Here is a 9,397-nt window from a genome sequence, read left to right as displayed (position 1 = left end):
TTTCATGTAAGAACAAAGACATATAAAGCTTACTTTCCACAAAAATTAATAGTGAAATTAATCCAGCAAAAGGTCCCTTGTATTCATCTGAATTTTTATATATCTAAGTATACTCATAATAACAATGAACAGATTGATTTCATTCTTAGAATATCAATGCCATTTAAATAAATTTCAGAGATGAACTATTTTTCTATTTGATTGTCTATCTAGAATGATTTGTAATTATTTTCATCTTAATGAGATCAAAACCTGTAGTTTCAAAATCATTTTAGTGTGTCTGTTTTTCTCCCTCCCTCTCTCCCTCCTCCCCTTCCCCTCTCTTCCTTTTCCCATTACATATCTAGCAGGAAACAGGATAAATTTTGGGTAGAATCCAGAACACATTAGCCTTCTGTTTCATGCTGACCTCACGCAATTAGTCCAGGAGAGAAAGGAGTCCTCTGATACAAAATTAATTAATAATGGTATGAAAGAGTCTTTCTGAATGCTACCATTCATTTAAATGTATTTTTCTAAATTCTTGGATAGACTTATCTCAAGAATTTAGGGATAAACCAAATGGTATAAAGTGATGAAACAAATCTGCACAAGAACATACAAGTTATTTAGTACACAATATTCCAATAATGACCTAATTAATACTATGGCTTTGGATTTCTTCCCAAGTGATGGATCCTGTCTGTTGTATCACTTTTGTCTAGCAAGGGACAAAAAAACTTTTGGGAGCTCATAGACAGTTATCACCTGAGTCAAATGTCCAATGGCTTATCATGTCAGAATTGTGGTACCTATTGATCCTATTAATATAGCATTTATTTGCCTAATACATTTTGCTGTCTGAAGTGAAAGACAAAATCATACATCCTGCTTGGTACATACATTAAGACCAAGAAAATCAGTAATCAAATCTTATGTCAACACCATTGACAGAGTAATGTTCACTAATATATTGAGAACACAGGAAATTTAATGATCTCCAGGAAAGATTCTGTGATGGATACCAATCTTTTTTCAATAAATAGAATAACTCAGATAACCTGCTGTCTGAAATGGCCATTTTACCATTTATCAATTCAGTCAATCACTCAGACAGTCAATAATATAAGGTATGGTATGTTAGAAGGCAAAATTATTGTATTATGCAAAAAGCCATATAGGAAAGGATAGTTTTAAAGAGAAGCTAGCTTTATTTTAAGGATGTGCCCAATCTAGAGATAAAAGGAAAGATTTTTTGTAACTATAAAAGTAAGTAGCAAAAGACATATCTAAATTGGTATTGCTATACAAAAAAAATGGAACTCAATTGTGTATAAACTAAATACAATTTCATAGTAGACTACAAAAAAGGAGAGAATTTTAACTATGAAATGTGATTATAGAAATAGATCAGCAGATAAATAAGCACTCTAGCATTTCCACTATATCATGAACTTTCTGTAACACCCATTGACATGAGCACAAAAAGATCAAAACTCTGCCTAAAATAGTAAATTTGCCAGTTTTACTTTCTTTCATATTACTGTTGATTTGAAACTCAAATAATTTCCATTTCACTTATTAACATATTTGAAATTTTAATAAATTCTTATTTTTAGAAAAATATTCAGATGAAGTTTTCACCCCTTTCTAATAGCAAATTGAACTATAATATGATGTAATTTCAACCTGTGGATTGACCTTGCTTCTATAAATACAGGATTATTTCCTTAGGCAAGAACTATGACAGATTCCCTAGGAAAAAACTATGACAGATAGACCATGGTACTATTTTTAAAAGTAACATTCTCTATAATAACTGTTCATGACAGTATAAGTTCAAACATGCTCATCTTAACTTGTGCAAAATAAATGTACTTTATTCTAAATTAATTCCAGATCAGAACGTAAAGCTAAATAATTTAGTAGTTTTCCCATTTTTGTCATTATATATTTATAATATTTTCATATCATTATATTCTACATAGCCTCATATCATCATAGCCTTATAATGAAATTAAAATTAAATCTATTATAAAAGTGTTGACAATGTACATAGGTTATCTAATTTATGGTGTGAATTCAAATTGACAATAGTTAATGGAGGCAATTCTGAAGACAAACATCTGCAAATAGATAATACTACAATCATATGCTTCAGGAAAAGTAGTTAAAAATGTTTGCACTGAATTCAAACATGTTAAATCTAAAGGTCATCAAAAAGTTGTATTTTTTCCTAATTGGTTTTTTTAAAAGCATCGAGAACATGTATTGTCACTATTATCTCTGTTGATTGTGTGTAAATCAAGAGCACAATGCTTCATTTACAGCAATTCTGTGTCCACCATTTCTCCTCAACAGCCTTAGTTTTCTGTTATGGGATGAAGATAATAGTGGAAATCTCTAAATTCAAGATACTACTTTCACATAATTTATGACTGATAGACCCACAATGTGTGAATTAAAGCCTACTAAAAATTCAGCTTCTTTTCTTTAACTTAATCTATACTGGTAATCATTTACTGAAAGAATCTAGTAAAAGAAGGTTAGAAATACAGTATGTGTTTTTCTGATTTCAGAAAATTGGAAAATTGATGTTTTACAAACTGAGCCTTCATATTTCCAAACAAATCTATGTAGGCAGTAATATTTCCATGATAAGATGTAAAGAAAATGTGACTAGCAAAATGAGTTGTTTGGTAGTATTATCTTGCTTATGGATATTTTGTTTCTAAAAAAATCACCAGATACCTTACGTTTGCTGCTATGTTTAAGTCTCAAGTTAAGCTTTTATTTGCTTACGCTTCTAAATAAACAGTAATTCATATAATTGTAAAAATAAAATGATAGGAGATTAAATGTATTCCTCTGGACTTCTTGAATGTTATGCCAAATGAAAATGGATATGATTAATTTCCAGTTGCAATAGTCTGGCACAAAGCCATTCAAGAAATTGCACTCAGATGAAAGGATTTCAGTGCCAGCTGAAAAACAAAATCATATGGTTCCTCTTAAGGAAGAAGGAAATAACCTTGGGTTAGTAATCAATACAGCGGACTACTAAACAAAGTCACCATTGGAATTCATTTCGGTGAAAAATGTGTCTTTGTAATTGTATTGAAGAATTTTAAAAAGGAAAATAAGAACTAATAGAAAGTAAGAAAAAGAAAAGAAAAGAAGGAAGCTAGAAAAAGCTAAAAGTGCAATAAAGTTAAAAAGTAAAAAAAATGGAAAGAAAAAAGAAAAAATAGCTTTCAATCTTCTATACAGCACTTATAAGTACAATAACTTAGAATTATTGAAAGACAAAAATAATATAAAGAACAAAAACTATTAAGAATCAAGTTAACTGAAAATGAAAGCAGAACCAGAAAAAATCTAATTAATTTAAAATAGAAATCTCTGTAACATTATTAAACTTATAAAAAGCAATTATAACATACAGAATACTAATTCAGTATGAGTATTAGTAGCATTAAGAATGCTAATGTTATTCTTTTAAAATATTTAAAGCCTTTTTTCAATAAAATCAACATTTAAAATTAACTTGTACTCACTTTAAGAGAGTTATTAGATTTGCAAATTTAATTAATTATCTATTATGCCAAGAATGCCTTGAAATAATATAATGTTTTCATTTTCTTATAAGCGTTTGCTTATTTTATATGACTTTCTCACCAACCTGATTAAATTACTCATTGTTTACTTACTTGGCATTCTCTTCTCCTATTTGGATACTGCTTGCAACATCAAATGCAATTTCTGTGGTTTCAAGTCTCTTAGCCCCAGAGAGTCTGCTGAATACATCTAGTTTATAGTAGTCTAAGATGTCTATCATTATACTTAATTGTACAATTAAGTATAATTTCACTTTGAAATTAGTGGAATGTGTGTGTGATTTCAAGCAGAGAGAAGGAGCTATTACAAAAAGTAATCATATAACCAAGTGTGAGATATAGCCATGTATGCCTTCTGTGGAAACATACAGACAACATTTTATAAAATTTAAAATATTTCTATGCTTCCCTCTCTTGAAGGCTCTCAGAGGCTAACAATAAAAAGTATCATACAGAAAAAAACCATTTGAAAACTGTTTTGAAGAAACAAATTAGTGTAGTGAATATAATAAGTATCTGAAAAGTATTATAAGAAATGGATATACAGTATATATTGTATATATAATGTCATACATCCACCAATGCACCCCAACATTCAATGCATGCCTTTTTCCTGGGGTAAGATGGAAAGGCCAGGTATTAATTGTTCCCCTGTTACCTTAAAATGGGTTGCTGGACAACATTCAGAAGATGCAAATATTTTATTTTTTGGTGCCCATCATTACCACTATGTGGGCTCAAATAATAAATTTTCAATGTCTTCACTCAGCAGTGTTCTAGATGTCTCTTTGGCTGTTTCATCTCTCTAAGTTCTTCAGAGAATGTCTTCTGAAAACCAGTAGGATCCATTAACTCCTGGGGTAAATGGTGTAGGGTTCCTGCCTGGGCAGGGGGTTGGACTTGATGACCTCCAAGGTCCCTTCCAACTTTATTATTATTATTATTATTATTATTATTATTATTATTATTATTATTATTATTATTATTATTATTATTATTATTAAAGAGAGATCTAATAGATCTTCCCTATTGCAACTGTGCATCAGATTGAAAAACTCTACCATCAGAGAATTGATGGGGCTAAGCCCATTGTCAGCCAATTTTAAATCACATTTCACCCTTCCTCCAAAACAAAAAACCAGCGTCACCCTATGTGCATTGTGGTTTCATAATGTATGGCCATCTCCAGACTTCTCATCCAAAGAAAGCAGATTGAGGTCTTCCGGCAAAACACAGTCTTTTGAAATAAGGTCCAGAAGCCTGGAAGGAATGCCAACAGACACCACAGGAAGTTGTATACAAACAACAAATCAACCAGGCCAGTATCAGAAACAAGCTGACATCTGATTTTCAGTGTTTGAAATATTTTCAATTTTTCAAATAACATTGGTGTTTAAAAAACAGAATGCTGGATACTTGTTCCACTATTATGTAAGGTAAGAGACTATAATGCAGTGATAGAAGTCCCAGGCTAAATTTCTGACATTTCTAGATAGCAAATCATATTAGGTGAACTTTATTTAATTGCAAAAACCAGCTGCACATTGCATGAATACATCTGTTCATAAAAACAGTAACAGTTATTAAAAATAAAAGTATGAAAAAATAGATTAGACTTGTATTTAGCATTTAGCATTTTGATTAGTCATAAATTTATTTTTAAAAAAGATTGTTTCAGAGATATCCAATCAACACTAGCATTAGAATAAAAGTTTGTAATCCTCCTGAAAATCTTAATAAGTAAAAACAGAAGCCTTTTCATCCCATCTTTAGCAACTATAATCACTTTAATGCAAAGCCTTGTCCTTGAATAAGATCTTCATATTCTTTTCCTCATGCATTTTTGAGCTCTTTCTTGCTTTCTGTGATTATGCCTGCTAGATTTAGAAGATAGTAAGCATAGGACATTATGCTTTAATGCATTAGTTCATCTATTATTTTGTCAGAGTTGCTCACAATTAATTAACATGCTCTCATACTTTGGTTTTAGATCATCCATGTCATTTGTTATTGTTTTGTATATTGAAATCTTATGGGATGCAAGCTGAAACTTTTATGCCATCTCATCAAATGGGAGCTCAGCATGGCATTTTTCTAAGGAAAATCAAGATGGAGGAAACTCCAGACTCTTATCATCCTGAGACTCCATGTTATCAACATCAAGTCCTCCCTACTCTCTAAATGACACATTATCTCATATTTTAGGATACCAAACTTTTGTTTGGCCCCACTGAACAATTTTTTTTGCCACTAATTAGCATTTTATTTTATTTTTCATTTGTTCTAATTAATGTAGGCTTTTAAGTAGTTTTATTACAGGACAAATATGATGGCATATCTAATTTTTTATTACAATTGTAATTTGCAGAGAAATTTGCACATTATATGAGAATGAATTGTACTGAAATTTTACAAAAAGTAATACAGGAGTTTTACACTCCTTTAAATTCATTATTTAGGGTTAGAACAGTAATGGCGAACCTTTTAGAGACCGAGTGCCCAAACTGCAACCCAAAACCCACTTATTTATCACCGGGTGCCAGGTTGGCGTGGTCCACTGGGCGGGTGTGGCTGTGGTGGTCCTGACAGACTGAGTGGCTGTGGCTAAGGTGGGCATGGTCACCTCAATGTTGTTCATGTGGAGGGACGCCTGTGGGGGCCAGGCAGGGTTGGGGGTTTCTGTCAGGTGGGACAGTGGGCAGGAGGCTCGTCCTGTGGGGCGAGGTGAGCCAAGGCAAGGCAGGGTGGGGGTGCCATTGTCGCAGGGCAAGGCGAGGCAGGGGCTGGGATGGCTGCTGCCTGACACCATCGGCCCCCCGCACACAGAGGCCAATGAGCGCATGGGGACCAACAGTGTTCGTCAGCAGCCACAGCCTGCTGGCCCCTCAGCTGGTGCACTCTGGGGCTTCACAGCCTGCCACCAGCAGTTCAGAGAAGCCGCCTCTGAGCTGGATGGCCATCTGACAGCTGAGGAGGCGATGCAGTGGGTCATGCCCGGGAAAAGGAGAGCATGCGAGGCCAGGAGGGATGGGACAGGGGGAGGGAAACCAGCCATGCTGGGATGCATCTGGCCATGTGGGACCTCAGTGAATTAATGGGTGGCTGGTTGAAGATGGACGGTTGCCATCTCCGGGGCATGGCGCGCATGCCCACAGAGAGGACTCTGAGTGCCACCTTTGGCACATGTCCCATAAGTTCACCACCACTGGGTTAGAACACCACTGTATGAAATTGGCAGCACCAGTAACCTTTATGGGACTAAAACCCATATCAAAATTTAAAATGGTAGGTTAATTTGTTATAGTTGTTGAAATGAACAGTTCTTTGGATATGGTGTTTATTGTTTGGCTTGAAACAGAAAGGATGAATGATCATAAATTATTTTATGACTTTCATGAAATAAAGCAGTTGTTGTACTAATTCAACTAATTAATGCATTAAAATGATGCACAACAATTTAAAAGAAAAGATTGGTGAAGTACAGCTACTACATGGAACATAAAGCAAAGCTCTAACCTTACTATCTTCACGATGTCAATGTCTTAGTGCAAGTATGATATTACTAAGAACAGTTCCATCAGTCACAGAATCCAGCATATTTATTTATTCAGTCATCCATTTATTCACTCATTTATTTAATTACGTTTCTGGATCTCCCCCCCCCCCCATATCAATGAAAGAGGGACTCTTTTCCCCATTAAGTTTACATAATATAGTAGTTCCAAGTTAATGAGTCTGGGGTAGCAGTTTCAGTCAAAGTTTCTGGGTTATTTATGTTTAGATCATAGGTTAGAATTTTGAAGTATATCTGGCTAACCACAAAGTAGAAAAACAAATTCATTTTAGTTATGCAAGAACTCTATTATAAACCTGTGTCAGGAAGATATACATGAACATTTTATTGTAATTCCAGCATTTTTAAGTGACAATATTGTAACACATGTTTAATTAATTGCAGTCATCATATGTATGTGTACGTCATAAAAATAAAACTGCTGAGAAGTTGTAGTGGATTGTTGAAGGAAAAGTCTTCATCAGGGTTCAGTCCAAGGCAGGAATAAACAACATGGTGACTGTTTAGAAAGAAGGTTGCAGTTTATTGAAGAGGAGAGCCAGACAGAAAGATGGCTCTGGAAGAAAAGAGAGGGAGCACATGTAGGGAGTGGGTTTTATACCCTCTGAGGCTCTTGAGTTTGTTTTCTGTTCCTGTTTTCCTGTGTCATGTACTTAGACCTGAGTCTGAGTGTGCCCCTTTGGCATCTGTGGGTTAATCCTATTATGTCCTGTCTTAGAATTTGGGTGGGGTAGGCAGATTTTAGATGTCTTTGTCTTCTTAATCTTCTAGCTGGAGATCTTCAACTTTCCTGAATGGATTATTAATCTGCATTTCTACAGAGCTGGTTTCTGTTTGGGGGAGGGAGACTTGGGGCTATTAAGAAAACCTGGACATGCTTTTCTGCCTCTTTTAAGATCCTTGGAGGAAATATAATATTCTGTCCTTTTAATATTTCCTTCTCTGGGGGGACTGACTTTCCACAGAATGAATCAAACAATCTCAGGATTAAAAGATAATCTGATCCAACTTTTTAAAAAGTTATTTTAATCATAATTTTACAATATGCATATTATTACTGTGGTATGTATATTAATCCTTTTTATGATTCAGAACTAACCTGAATACCATGTCAATATATTTTCTCTGTCTCTGTGTCTATGTATTCAGCTAAAGGATGGTGATGTTTCACAACAAGAGGGAATGTCTCAATATATCTTCATTTATTAATATATTAATAACCTATATTTATTCCCATGTATGGGAATCTTTTGTGTTACCAAGATTATATCATTATTACTGTTATTGTTCCATTGTTTGCTTAGAGTAGCAGTGATGTGATAATAATGATGCAGATGACATTGTCAAATATATAACAGAGAAAATTTCAGGAACTTGATTACAAACTAAGTACATTAAATCTATCAGAAGCTGAGCTACCTAGTTTCATCCCTATTTTGACAAAATCACAACTCCAGATACTGGCATTTTGCACTGAATTTAAACAGTACAATCAAATATTGGGAAGAATGGCCATTCAACTGATTCTTTTTTTAATAACAGAGGCTTGTGTTTTTAATCCAGATTTTTATAGAGAGTAACAATCTATTCTAGAATCAGGCTGTCTTTTAGATTGCCAGATTATCATTCCCACTCACCTTTAAGATTGTTTTATGAGCTTAGAAAGAGCAATACAGAAATAAAATATTTGATGAGGTTGGTAATAGATGTTGGATTGTGAATACTTTTTTTTAAAGTTTACTTTCTTTCCTCTTTTATTTTTCCACTGTTCTAAGAAATCTTTATAGATGGAAAAGGAATGGAATAATTGGGAAGTTTTGTGTTTCAAACATGAAGAAATCAACATTTTATTTTTTCTTCTTCTAAGTAAATCTGAATAATAGATACAATCTTAATAGGATCTGGTAAAACGTAATGTAAATGCTAGCAATCTGCAATTAAATCCATTCCCTTTGTTATCTGGCCTTCCTTACCATTTCTTAAACACTTTAGATTGTATATACAAATAAGAAAGCATAGGAAATATTAGTCTATTCAAACGTTTCACTCAATTTCTGCTGCCATAATGTCAGATTTAACCATTTTTGACAGGATCATCCACAACTATGAGCAGCCAAAGAGTCTTGATCTCTATTCCTGAGTTTCAACCCCTATAATATTTCCATTGTTTCTAAATATATATATATATATTAATGGCATATCTTGTTTAGAGAAAAGGCTGAGATAT

The sequence above is a fragment of the Protobothrops mucrosquamatus genome, unplaced genomic scaffold, assembly GCF_001527695.2.
Source record: "Protobothrops mucrosquamatus isolate PMUCROS unplaced genomic scaffold, P.Mucros_1.0 scaffold_50, whole genome shotgun sequence".
Classification (NCBI taxonomy): domain Eukaryota; kingdom Metazoa; phylum Chordata; class Lepidosauria; order Squamata; family Viperidae; genus Protobothrops; species Protobothrops mucrosquamatus.
Note: the sequence above shows the minus strand (reverse complement) of the source record.